Source organism: Nicotiana tomentosiformis, chromosome 12 (assembly GCF_000390325.3).
Source record: "Nicotiana tomentosiformis chromosome 12, ASM39032v3, whole genome shotgun sequence".
NCBI classification, from domain to species: Eukaryota; Viridiplantae; Streptophyta; class Magnoliopsida; order Solanales; family Solanaceae; genus Nicotiana; species Nicotiana tomentosiformis.
The window spans coordinates 39,380,000-39,394,539 of record NC_090823.1 but is presented as its reverse complement, the minus strand read 5'-3'; the positions used below and the strand labels follow the sequence as shown (position 1 = coordinate 39,394,539).

The 14,540-nt window shown below is 39.8% G+C and overlaps 1 long non-coding RNA gene across 1 annotated transcript; it reads left to right on the top strand.

The window, feature by feature from the left end:
* Positions 1–211: 211 nt before the first annotated feature.
* On the top strand, positions 212–13,642 carry LOC117277491 (uncharacterized). The gene is made up of 5 exons (XR_011413106.1): positions 212–380; positions 1,890–2,010; positions 10,429–10,496; positions 11,569–11,633; positions 12,139–13,642. It is a non-coding gene; the product is annotated as an uncharacterized lncRNA (long non-coding RNA).
* Positions 13,643–14,540: the final 898 nt, after the last annotated feature.

Sequence of the window (14,540 nt, the reverse complement as noted above, 5' to 3'; positions counted from 1 at the left end):
TAAAATTTCTCCAAAGAAATAACTAGATATTCACAATAAAAAAATATTTATTTCGATAAGCACTTGTAATAGTTTGGCCAAATTTGATAACTTGAGTGTCCTAAATGACACTCCTCCTACTATGTAAATATCTTTTGCTATAATTAAATATCGTTTAATTACAAAATAAAAAAAAGAAAAAGAAACAAAGAAGTGAATAAGGAAACAAAACGATAAAAAGAGAGAAGAAAGAAAAGAAGTAAAGGGAAAAAGAGGACGAACTAAACGAGGCAAAACAGGTTTTTGCTCTTCCTCAATTAGAAACATTGAGCCCTAATCTATCATTTTCCTCTCCTCTGTTCTTATCCAATACAAATACAGAACGGTGGTTGCTCTACTTGGTTAGTCGTCCCTTCTTGTAAATTCTATATAGAATTAATTCCTTTCATGGAACTTCTTTCAAGTTCAAATTGTTTCTGCCAATTTTCGTCGTTTTACTTTGTTATAACTGAAATGTGATTATGGGATTTGCTTTTGGTGTAATTTATGATTTTTAAAATTACATTTTAGATTTTGATAGATGCATTTGATGTTGTTTAAATTGAGAACAGCATAGGATCGCATTCTCTGCGATCTCTATGTATCCATTTCTTCTTTTGTTTGTTCTCATTTAGGTTTTCCCACGATCCTTAATACCTAGAAAACGATTGAAAAAGTAGTTAATTAGTTATAAAAGAGCTGAACGAAAATAGTCCCAGGGCTTTGGATCTGTTATAAGAGCTATCGCGCTTGATATAGGAGATAAAACGGACAATTTTTTTCTTTCTTTTAAGAGCGTAATAATTAGCACATGTCATGGGTTTAAACCCTGTTGCAAATAAAGGGTATTTATGCATAGGCGGCTTAACTAGAGTCAGAATCTAACCTTAATAACGTCTTATATATATTTCACAAAAAAAATATTTTTATTGAAACGTATTTTTAAGCTTTTTGAGATGAAAAATTAAGTATTTCTTTATAATCATTTTTTCTAATATTTGTTTTTCCAATGTATACTATATAGTCAATTTCAAGGTCACATACTTTTTGAGGCCCCTTACTTTTGGAGGCCTAAAGCAGCGTCTTTATTAGATTGCAGTTAAAGTCGCCTCTGTATTTAAGTAAGCAAGGATAGAGGAATGATTCCATTATCAATCAAATTTTAAATCATACGACAGCTGAGTCTCAGATAGAATTAGAACGAAAAGTAACATAGAAAGTCTCTGTTAGGCTGCCTGAAATTAACTTTTATGTAATATCATAGTTTTAGTATAGTGTCATCTTCTCAAATGACCTTTTGATATTATTTATGTGGGGGTATTTTCAAAATTTTAAAATAGCCATGTGTCTTTTAATTTTACAAGTGTTCTATCTATTTTCAAGTGGTTTCTTGCATGAAACCTTAAAGCCAAGTGTTGAAGGGATTTGACAAGCGGCTATGTAAATCTACCACGTGTCTTCGTGCATGAAAGACTAGGTACACTTGTTAATATTAAAGCCAAGTGGACTAGTATATTTGAACAAGTGTTAAAATACTCTCCACACTTGTCATATATGCAACCTCCCTAATTGCCTATAAATAGGTTGTGGATTAGCCACACATACCAACTCAATTCTCAACCAAGAATTATCTTGCTAATAATTACTTTCTTCCTACAATTATTACCTTTATTATTAATTCTTCTCTCCAATTTTCTGAACCTGCTTGATTTATTATTTAATTTTACTGATTCATGTATCCTCTAAATAAATAGAGGTAGGCTTGTTTAATCCTGAGAAAATATTTCATATTGCTGAAATAGTTTCTTAGGACAGTGCACATCACGACTCAAGCCAATTCGTGTATCTGCTCACAAATAATATTATTGCAGTATTGCTGTTATTTTTTGTTGTCTCCGCTGCTACTGCTCCAGCTGTCCTGCCAGATATCCACGGTGTTACAAATACATTATTGCATCCACAACTTTGGCAGACACTAATTTCAAAACACAGGTATGTGAATAGACATGGTTACATATCCAATGCTAATATTAATACCTTCAAGAAAAATGAACCTTAATGCAAGAGAAGAGTTAGGATAAATGACAATCACGATAAGTCAAAATAAAAATTGACTAAAGCGGATAATATAATTATTGCGGTCATTTTCCAAATAACTAATATGGGCAATGTGAGATATTGGGTGATAGACTCTGGTGCTACTAGGCACATTTGTGCAGACAAAAATTATACCCAAGTTGAGGAAGAAGAAGAAACTATTTATCTTAGTAACTCAAGAACATCTCGCGTTCTTGGGAAATGAAAAATTCTTTTCAAACTCACATCTGGTAAAACTCTAGCATTGAGTGATGTGTTGTATGTACCTAATATCCAAACCAATTTGGTTTCTATGGGATTATTAGGAATGGCTGGAGTGAAGGTTTTCTTTGAAAATGATGAGGTCGTACTAACCAAAAATAATATTTTTGTGGGCAATGAATATTGTAATCATAATTTATTTGTGCTTAATATTTCTAATACTAGATATAAAAATACATCTTCTTCTACTTACATGGTTGAGTCTATTTCTTTGTGGCATGCTAGACTAGGACATGTTAATATCGCATATATAAAGAAAATGCAGTAACTAGGGTGTAGCATGAGTACAACCAACTCAGGAAGTAACAGAATTAAATAAGGAACCGAGAAGAAGTGACGAGCTATAAAAATACAGATCATTTACAGTCTCACTGGACGGACCAAGTCACAATCCCTCACGGTGTACGCTCACACGCCCGTCACCTAGCATGTGCGTCACCTCCAAATATTCACATCATACCAATTCTCGAGGTTTCATACCCTCAAAACCAGATTTAAGGTTGTTACTTACCTCAACCGCGCAGAAATCCTACTCTGAAATGCCCTTGCCTCTCGAATCGGCTTCTGAATGCCTCGAATCTAGCCACAAACAGTACGAGATAATCAATATTGGCTAAAAGGATCAATTTCACAAGAAAACTACTAAAATTTAGTCCAAAATCCGTAATCGACTTATCCCCCCCACCCCCACCCTTCCCCCGTGCCCACGTCTCAAAACCCAATGAAAGTTACAAAACCCAAAAGCTCATTCACTCACAAGTCTAACCATATCAAATGTATCAAAATCCGACCACAATTGCCCTTCCGAAATCCCAAAATTCACTCTCCAATTCCCAAGCCCTAATCTCCTAAATCTCACCTCAAACACTCACCAACTAGGTGTAAAATCAGTGGGAAAACACCATTATTGAAGATAAATAGGCACAAGGAACTTGCCTCAGTGATTACTCCGAAATCTCTCTCAAAATCCCCAAAATCCGAGCTCAAAAAATGATGAAACCTACCAAACAACGTCCGATTGACCTAAAATTTTACACACAAGCCAAAAATGACACCACGAACCTATTCCAACTTCCGAAAATCCAATCCGACCCCAATATCAAAATTTTCACTGCCGACCAAAATTGTCAAATTTCTAACTTTCGTCAATTCAAGCCTAATTCTACTATGGAACTCCAAATCACATTCCAGACGCGCTCCTAAGTCCAAAATCACCTAACGGAGCTAACAGAACCATAAAATTTGAATCCGAGGTTGTTTTCCCATAAGTCGACATTCATTCGACTTTTCCAACTTAAGCTTCCAATTAAGAGACTTAGTGTCTCAATTCACTCCAAAACCACTTTGGACCCGAACCAACCAATCCGGTAAGACATAATACAGCTGTAAACCACAAAAGAAGCAGAAATGGGAGAAACATGGCTATAACTCTCGAAACGACCGGCCGGGTCGTTCCATCCCTCCCCTCTTAAACCAACGTTCATCCTCGAACGGGTTTAGAAACATACCTGGAGTCTCAAATAAATGTGGATATCTGCTTCGTATCTCCCGCTCGGTCTCCCGAGTGGCCTCCTCTACAGGCTGACCTCTCCACTGCACTTTTACTGAAGCTATATCCTTTGACCTCAACTTCCGAACCTGCTGCTCCAAAATGGCCATCGGCTCCACATCATAAGTCATATCACCATCCAACTGAACCGTGCTGAAATCCAAAATATGGGACGGATAGCCGATATACTTTCGGAGCATAGAAACATGAAATACTGGATGCACACACGACAAGAAAGGTGGTGAGGCAAGCTTGTAAGCCACCTCTCCGATCCTTTGAAGTACCTCAAAAGGCCCAATGAACCGAGGGCTCAACTTGCCCCTCTTCCCAAACCTCATAACACCCTTCATGGGTGATACCTTCAGCAGATTCTTCTCTCTGACCATGAAAGACACATCACGGACCTTCCTATCAGCATAGCTCTTCTGCCTAGACTGCATCGTGCGAAGCCGCTCCTGAACTTCCAATACAAGAGAGAAAAGATAATAAGAAAGGAAAAACAAGGACTGCGGATGCTGGCAGCTACCTCGTAAGTCTCCGATAATCAGCTCGCGTACGAGCTCATCGACTGCCAGAACTGTACACACCTGGATCTGCACATGAAGAGTAGGGTGTAGCATGAGTACAACCAACTCTGCAAGTAACATAATTAAATAAGGAACTGAGAAGCGGTGACGAGCTATAAAAATACAGATCATTTCAAAAAATTTCAGTAAAGAGTGAACATGCTTTCAAATCCGGTGGTATAAGTCAAATCGGTTCGAGCTCAAGTAAAACAGATATAAATCTTCCAGAATTTTCACAACAACAATAGATAACAACTAAGTGCAACAATAAATAAAAGCAAGTACAACCTCTCAAGGCAGAAGTCACTCAACTCATCTCAACAGCTCATACTCTCGGCTCTTAGCCCTTAATACATACTCTCAATATGTACCTGCGCTCACTGGGGATGTACAGACTCCGGAGGAGCTTTTTCAGTCCAAGCGCTATATTGCTGAGGCGTGTAGCCCGATCCAATATTATTGCGACGTACAACCCGATCCAATATTGTTGCGGCGTGCAACACCATCCAATATTATATATATATATATATATATATATATATATATATATATATATATATATATAGCCTGAAGGCTTGCTGCGGCGTGCAACCCGATTCATATACCTCACAGCTCGCAACTCGGCACTCAGGCCCTATCTCAGTCACTAACCTCTCCAGCCCCTCGGGCTCACAGAATATCATAATAATCAGTCCAAACGGAGAATACAATAAGTATCAACAAAAAATGAGAGGGAATAGAGATATAACACATAAGTAAGATTGTGACTAAGTACAAGAAAATAATTAGCAGTCAATTCAACAAGTATACGACCGATGTGGGTCCCAACAGTGATATCATATGGCCTAAGCATGGTTTCTAGCATGAAAGGCAGTCAATTGCTCAAAGACAAGGAAAAACAAGCAATAACAATGGCTATTCGACTTTACAGTCTCACGGGACGGACCAAGTCACAACCCTCACGGTGGACGCTCACAAGCCTGCCACCTAGCATGTGCGTCACCTCCAAATATTCACATCATACCAATTCTCGGGGTTTTATACCCTTAAAACCAGATCTAGCCACAAATAGTACGACATAATCAATATTAGCTAAAAGGATCAATTCCACAAGAAAACTACTAAAATATAGTCCAAAATACGAAATCGGCTCAACCCCCCCTCCCCCCGGGCCCACATTTCGAAACCCGACGAAAGTCATAAAACCCGAAAGAACATTTGCTCACGAGTTTAACCATACCAAATTTATCAAAATCCGACCTCAATTGCCCCTCCAAAATCCCAAAATTCACTCTCCAATTCCCAAGCCCCAATCTCCCAAATCTCACCTCAAACACTCACCAACTAGGTGTAAAATCAGTAGGAAAAACACCATTATTGAATATAAATAGGCATAAGGAACTTACCTCAGTGATTACTCCGAAATCTCTCTCAAAATCCCTAAAATCCGAGCTCAAAAATAATGAGAATGGTGAAACATTTAAAGTCTTCTATTTATAGGTTTTGCCCAGACTTTTAGCACTTACGGCTCCATTTTCGCATCTGCGGGCAAAGCCCCGCTTCTGCGGAAAAATCACCAGACACTGCCTGCTCTCCTGCGATCAAGTGACTGCATCTGCGCTCTTCGTGGGTGTGGCAACTACATCGCACTTGCGGGCCAAACTCGCACCTGCGCCCCTAAATCCGCTTCTGCGACCATCGCAGGTGCGGGAATGCCATCGCACCTGCGTCCTCTGCCTAGATCCTTCTTTGCCGCATTTGCAGCTCCTCCTTCGCTTTTGCGGGCTCGCACCTGCGGTTCCCAATCTGCAGGTGCGGTTACACCAGTAGCAGTAGCTTCAGCTGCAATTCCTCAACTCCCATCAAGCTGTTAACCACCCGAAATCACCCCGAGGCCTCCGAGACCTTAACCAATTATACAAATAAGTCCTATAACCCGATACGAACTAGCCGAACCTTCGAATCCCTTAAAACAACATCAAAACACCAAATTACACCCAAATTCAAGCCTAAAGAACTTCTAAACTTTCGAATTCCACAACGATGCCGAAACCTACCAAACCATGTCTGATTGACCTCAAATTTTACATACAAGTCAAAAATGACACCACGAACCTATTTCAACTTTCGAAAATCCAATCCAACCCCGATATCAAAATTTCCACTGCCGGCCAAAATTGCCAAAATTTTAACTTTCGCCAATTCAAGCCTAATTCTACTACGGACTTACAAATCACATTCCGGATGCGCTCCTAAGTCCAAAATCACATAACGGAGCTAACGGAACCATAAAAATTCAAATCCGACGTCGTTTTCCCACAAGTCGACATCCGGTCGACTTTTCCAACTTAAACTTCCAATTAAGAGACTAAGTCTCTCAGTTCAAAAACTACTTCGGACCCCAAACCAACCAACCCGGTAAGACATAATACAGCTGTAAAGCACAAAACAAGCAGAAATGGGGAAACAGGGCTATAACTTACGAAACGACCGGTCGGGTCATTACAAAAGGAAAAATAGAACATTGAAAGAGATGAAGAACTCTATGTTAGTTAGTTCTAATGCTCCTGATAATTTGTGGGGTGAAGCTATATTATCTACATGTCACTTCCAAAATTGAATACCACATAGAAGAATTGGTAAAACTCCGCATGAATTGTGGAAGGGTTATAAACCTAACTTAAAATATTTAAAAGTGTGAGGGTTTCTTGCTAAAGTTTTTTTGCCTGAACCTAAAAAGAGAAACATAGGTTCTAAAACTGCTGATTACATACTTATTGGATATGCTGAACATAGTGTTGCATACAGATTCTTATTTTAAAAAGCGATGTGATTGCAATACTATAATTGAGATAAAGAATGCTGAATTCTTTGAATATATTTATCTATTGTCTGATAAAATTTCACACATACATGTTGAACAAATAATGAAATTACCTCTAACGAGAAATTGAGAAGGAGCAAAAGGCCTAGAAAATAATATTTTTCTTATGGGAATGATTTTCAAACTTTTCTTGTTGATAATGAACCATAAAATTAATTTGAAGCTATATCTTCTTCAGAAGCTAATTATTGGAAAGAGGCAATAAAAGTTAAAATCGATTCTATTTTGAAAAATAAAATATGGATTTTAATAGATTTACGTCCTGGTGCAAATCCTATTTGTTGCAAATGGGTTTTCAAAAAAAAATTTAATCCTGATGGATCTTTAGATAAATATAAAGCTCGGTTAGTAGCAAAAGGACTTTCAAAAAAAAATATAGATTATTTTAATACATTTGTACCAGTGACTAGAATTTCTTCTATTCGAGTTTTAATTGTCGTAGCTTAAATTCATAAGCTATTTATCCACCAAATGAATGTCAAAACTACCTTTCTAAATGGTGACTTAGAAGAAGAAATTTATATGGTTCAACCTGAAGGTTGTAACATTCATGGACAAGGAAATAATGTTTGTAAATTAATTAAATCTCTTTATGGCCTTAAACAAGCTCCTAAGCAGTGGTATGAGAAATTTGAACTAGTCTTACTGAGAGACAGTTTTTCTGAACAAGACTTACTGAACAAGTCAAACTGGATCTCTGATTCAGATGAGACAAAATCCACTAGTGGTTATCTATTCACCCTTGGTGGTGGTGCAATATCAAAGAAATTAGCTAAACAGACAATCATTGCTAGATTGACTATGGAATCAGAGTTTGTAGCTCTAGAGTTAGTTGGTTCTGAGGTTGCGTGGCTAAGAAACATTTTAGCTAACATCCAAGCTAATATTTCCTTTATTGCTAATATCCCTTTAATAAAGGACATATTTCCTCCTATGTCTATGCATTGTGATTGTCAAGCGACAATAGCTATTGCAAAGAATAAATCTTATAATTATAAAAGTAGACTCATGAAATTGAGACAAGATGTCATAAAGCAGCTGCTGAGAGATGGAATAATTTCCATTGATTATGTGAAGTCAGATGTAAATTTTGCCGATCCTCTGACTAAACCCGTGGGAAGAAAATTATTTTTTCAAACCTCAATAGAGATAGGGTTAAGTCCGACATAGGACATGTTGTCAATAGAGATGGTAACCCAACCTATGTGATTGGAGATCCTATGAAGTAGGTTCATATGGGTAATAACAAGTCGAAATTGGCACTGAAGCACTAAGAAAAAGTGCTTGACTGCTACTAATTGAGAGGCTGAGTTATAACTCTTAAATATTTCATATTCCTTATGGATGGTGTATTTAAAATAAGTATACACTTGATGAATTCACCTATATGAGAGCGGAGTAGCCGCTCCTATGAGATTTTGCCCTAGTCTCTAGAGATCTCATGAATAACCAGGGACGCACGTGGACTACTGGTGCAAAATCGCATTGAACAGCAAAATTGTGAGGGTCAAAATGTAATTGATAAAATCTCTGACTTACAATAAGAATTATTGGTTCATAGAATGTAACGACTCGATCGGTCATTTTGAGTGTATTAGCCCCGATCCCCTATTTACTATTTTTTCGTATCTGTTTCTGCTTATGTGACTTACCGGGAGGTCTTGCTTTTGATTTCGGAGTGATTTGGGACACTTAGTCACTAAAATAGAAGCTTAGGTCTTAGAATTTTGACAGTAGTCAATATTGTGTGAAGACGACTCCGGAATGGAGTTCCGTCTGTTCCGTTAGTTCCGTTGGGTGATTTTGGACTTAGGAGTGTGTCCGGACTGTGAATTTGAGGTCTGTAGCTAATTTAGTCTTGAAATAGCGAATGTCGAATTTTTGGGAAGTTTGACCCATGGTTGACCTTTGATATCAGGGTCGAATTCTGATTCCGGAAGTTAGAGTAGGTCGATAATGTTGAATATGCGTTGTGTGCAAAATTTGAGGTCAATCGGATGTGGTTTGGTAGGTTTAGGCGTTGTATGTGGAATTTTGAAAGTTTAGAAGTTTATTAGGCTTGAATCTGGGTGTAATTCGTTTTTTTGTTGTTGTTTGACATGTTTTTAGTGCTCTACTAGGTTCTTATGGTGTTTTAGGACTTGTTGGTATATTTGGTTGAGGTCCCGGAGGTCTCGGTGTGTTTCGGATGCTTAACGGGTCGAAATTTGGACTTGTGCAATTGTTGAGTTTCTAGTGTTCTGGTGTTTCGCACCTGCGAGTGGGGAACCGCAGGTGCGGACACGCACGTGCATTAGGCCAAGCGCAGAAGCGGGGGGTGAGAAGATGGTTAGGGGTCACAAGTGCGAGTGGATTTCCGCATCTGTGGGATGGTTAGGGGTCGCAAGTGCGAGTGGATTTCCGCATCTGCAAACCCGCAGATGCGGAGAGTGAGCTGGAGGGGTGAACGCGGAAGCGGACCATTGTCCGCAGGCATGCACACGTAGGTGCGGCCCCTTCATTGCAGATGCGGACCCAGTCCTTTAAGTCATTTTCACATCTGCGAGGGTAATTCCGCAAGTGCGGCATCGCATGTGCGACAGTGTGTCCGTAGATGCGGAAGAACTGGGCAAAAAATAGGATTTCGAGGGTTTGATTTCCATTTCAATTTTGGGACTTTGAGAGCTCGGTGTGAGGCGATATTTCGAGGTTTCTTCAAGAAGATTGTTGGGGTAAGTGATTCTAACTCGGATTGGACTATATTTCATGAACCTATTGTTATTTTTATCATCTAATTAGGGATTTGAATTGTAAATATGGGGGAAATGGTGAAAACTTCATAGGCTAAAATTTTAAGTTTTGGAAGGTGATTCAAGGTTGGATTCGCGTAATTCTTGTATGGTTGGACTCGTGAGTGGATGGGTGTTCATATTTTGTGACTTTTGTCGGATTTTGAGATGTGGGCCCGAGGCCCGGTTTGAGCCTATTTCGGATTTTGGCTTATAGTTTCGTCTTTTTCTTGTGGAATTGATGCTTTTAGCCTATATTAATTATATCGTCTTGCTTGTGGCTAGATTTGGGGCATTTGGAGATTGATTTGAGGGGAAAAGGCATTGCAGATTAGGATTTTGCACGGGTTGAGGTAAGTAACAATTTTAAATTTGGTCTTAAGGGTATGAAACCCAAGATTTTTGATATGATATGACTATTTTTGAGGTGACGCACATGCTAGGTGACAGGCGTGTGGGCGTGCATCGTGGGGGATTGTGATTTGGTCTGTCCCGTGAGACTTTAAAGTCGAATAGCCTATTGTAAATTACCTGTTCTCTCCGTATTATAGAAATTTGACTGTAAATCATGTTAGAAATCATGCTTAGGCTATGTGATGGTACTGTTGGGACCCGCGGAGGTCGCGTATTTGTTGAAGCATTTGCTAATTATTGTCTTGTACTTAGTCATGGTTTTACTTGCGTATCATATCTCAGTCTCTTCTTGATTCTTGTTGATACAATATGTTATTTTTGTTTGGGCTGATCTTTATAATTTCTGAGTGCCCAAGAGACTAGAGAGGTTGGTGACTGAGTTAGGGCATGAGTGCCGAGAGGTTGTGAGCTATATGTGTGTATATGGATCGGGTTACACGTCGCAACAAGCCTTAGGGATGTATATATGGATCGGGTTGCACGCCGCAACAAGCCTCAGGGATATATATATATATATATAGAGAGAGAGATCGGGTTACACGCCGCAACGAGCCTTATGGCTATTTATATGGGATCGGGCTGTACGCCGCAACGATATAGCACTTGGGCTGAAGGAGCCCCTCTGGAGTCTGCACACCTCCAGTGAGCGCAGGTACCTATTGAATGTGAGTATTGAGGGCTGAGAGCCGAGTGATTGCGCTGTTGTGACGAGTTGAGTGTCTGTTGCCCTGAGAGGCTGTACTTGTTTTTTTTTCATTTGTTAATGCACTTAGCTGCTATCTGTCATTATTGTGAATTTTTGAAAGATTCTATATCCGGATTACCTGCACTGAAACTGTATAAACTAATTTGACTTGAACTGCCGGATTTGAAAGCATGTCTATTCTTTGCTCAAATTATTGAAAATGAACTGTATTTGTATAGCTCGTCACTACCTTCTCAGTTCCTTATTTATTTCTGTTACTTGCTGAGTTGGTTGTACTCATGCTACACCATGCACTTCATGTGCAGATCTAGGCGTGTTTGATCACGGAGGTCGTTGAGTTTGTGCGCGATCTAGTACCGGAGACTACGAGGTAGCTGCAGGCGTCCGCAGACCTTGTCTCTCTTTCTATGTTTTCTTTATTTTATGTATTGATAATTAGACATAGTTTGTATTAGACTGGATATCTAGATGCTCATGACTCAGTGACACACAAATGTCGGGCTATTTTTCCACACTTATGCTTTAGGTTTTACCCCTTTTTGTATGAAAGACTCCGGTTATTTTAAATATATAAATTTATTTCTCGTAAATGTTGGAAGTCTTTTGGAGATATCGGCTTGCCTAGTATCATGATAGGCATCATCACGATGGGTTAGATTTTGGATCGTGACAAGTTGGTATCAGAGCTTAGGTTACATAGGTCTCACGAGTCATGAGCAGGGTTAGTAGAGTCTTGCGGATCGGTACGGAGACATCTGTACTTATCTTCGAGAGGCTGCAGAACCCTTAGGAAGAAAACTTCACACTCTTGAATTCTTTTCGTGCGAATTTGTTGATTCTGGTGATTAAACATCTATTGTTTCATTCTCTCACAGATAGCGAGGACTCATACTACGGGGTAGGACAGACATCCACCAGTACCTCCAGCCAGGGCCGCGAGAGTTCGAGGTCGCGGTAGGGGCAGAGGAGCAGCCCGCATAGCTGGGGCAGTACCTGCAGACCCACCAGTTGCCCTAGTTCAAGGGCAGGCACCAGTTCTAGATGAGCCTGTGGGACCATTTAAGGCACCACTTGTGCCTATTGTGATTCCAGGCCTTCAGGAGGCCTTAGCTCAGATTCTGACCGCGTGTACCAGTCTTGCCCAGGCGATCTTTGTTCCGGCCGCATCATCCACTTCTCAGGCCAGGGGAGGCGCTCAGACTCCCGCCGCCCGCACACCAGAGCAGGTGGTACAGGGATTCCAGACACCGGGGGCACCACCAGCCCAGCCAGTTGCCGCTGCTCAGGATTATGTGGTTCCTGCTATGCCTGAGGGTGGGAAGTGTAGATTTGAGAGGTTTGGGATGCTCCAGCCTCCATCTTTCAGTGGTGCAAAGGGAGAAGATGCACATGATTTCTTGGACAAGTGTCAGAGGATACTCCGTACGACAGGTATTCTGGAGACCAGTGGGGTCTCGTTAACTTTTTTTCAGTTCTCTGGGCTGCCTTCAGTTGGTGGGAGGCTTACGAGAGACGTAGGCCAGTCGGCGCAGCACCCCTTACATGGCAGCAGTTCTCCGTTCTTTTCCTGGAGAAGTTCGTGCCTCAGTCCTGCAGAGAGGAGCTGCGTAGGCAGTTGGAGCAGCTTCGTCAGGGTGTTATGTCCATGACACAGTATGAGATGAGAATTTTTGTGTTGGACCATCGTGCTATCTGGTTGGTTCCCACAGACAGAGAGAGGATCAGGAGGTTCATAGATGGCCTCACTTTTCAGCTGCGATTGCTTATGACTAGAGAGAGTGTGTCTAGTGCTACTTTTGATAAGGTTGTCGACATTGCTCATCAGATTGAGATGGTTCGTAGCCAGGAGGCCTCGTGGACAGGGTGGATTTAGCTGTGTTCCTTCTGGGGGCAGTTCCACGACGGTAGGGGTCGTCCTTTCAGACATGCTCAAACGGCTCGCCCAGTTCACCGTGGTGCATCATCTGACCATGGTTCACACAGTTATTAGCAGGGTCATTCATCTCTTAGTGCCCTCCCAGCTCAGAGTTCGTCCCGTGCTCCATCGAGTCAGGGCTCGTCTATGCCAGGTCCTTCTACCAGTTATCCCGGTGCTCAGGTCTCTCTTCAGTTCCCAGTACCAGCACCGGGGAGTTGCTATGAGTGTGGAGAGTTTGGCCACATCATTTCTTTCTTTGTACAATCATTACCTATTATTATTAATTCTTCTTTTCAATTTTCTGAACATGCTGGATTTATTATTTAATTTTGTTGGTTCCTATATCCTCTAAATAAATAGAGGTAGGCTTGTTTAATCATGCAAAAATATGTCATATTGCTGAAATAGTTTTTTAGGACAGTGCCCAGCACGACTCAAGCCAATTCGTATATCTGCTCACAAATAATATTATTGCAGTATTGTTGTTATTTTCCGGTGTCATTTCCCTACAATTTATATTGTTGTTATTATTAAGCATGCAGATATCACTCCTAAAAGATTCTGATATTTTTTAAATTTGCTTTCTAGCAAAATTTCTGGTCATGTCATGATATGCTTAGTTGTTATACTAGTTGCTGACAAAAGTTGAATATATTAAAGATGGAAATTAAAGTGGTTCATTTTACAGAGGAACTTATCTTAGAGTATGTATTCCCAAATAATCTTTGCGGAAATGAGAGGTGAATTCACACACAATATTATCTCCAACTTAGCTATATAGTGTTCTTTTATTAGATTTGGTCTGGCTCTGGAGTAATGTTTTCCACAAATCCTTGCCCCTTTGTCATTAATATATTTTCTGTATTTGTTTTGCGCACGATTTAATATGTCAGCACATAGGTGTGATCAGAGCCTGGTTAAGGATCATAACATGTGTGTTTAGTTGATTTGTAAAAGATGTATATTTCTGATATTCCACAGCATGCAGATCTCACTCCTAAAAGATTCTGATATTTTTTAAATTTACTTTCTAGCAAAATTTCTGGTCATGTCACGATATGCTTAGTAGCTATACTAGTTGCTGACAAAAGTTAAATATATTACAGATGGAAATTAAAGTGGTTCATTTTGCAGAGGAATTTATCTTAGAGTATGTGCTCCCAAATAATCTTTGCGGAAATGAGAGGTGAATTCACACACAATATTATCTCCAACTAAGCTATATAGTGTTCTTTTACAAGATTTGGTCTGGCTCTGGAGTAATGTTTGCCACAAATCCTTGCCCCTTTGTCATTAATATATTTTCTGTATTTGTTTTCCGCATGATTTAATATGTCAGCACATAGGTGTGATCAGAGC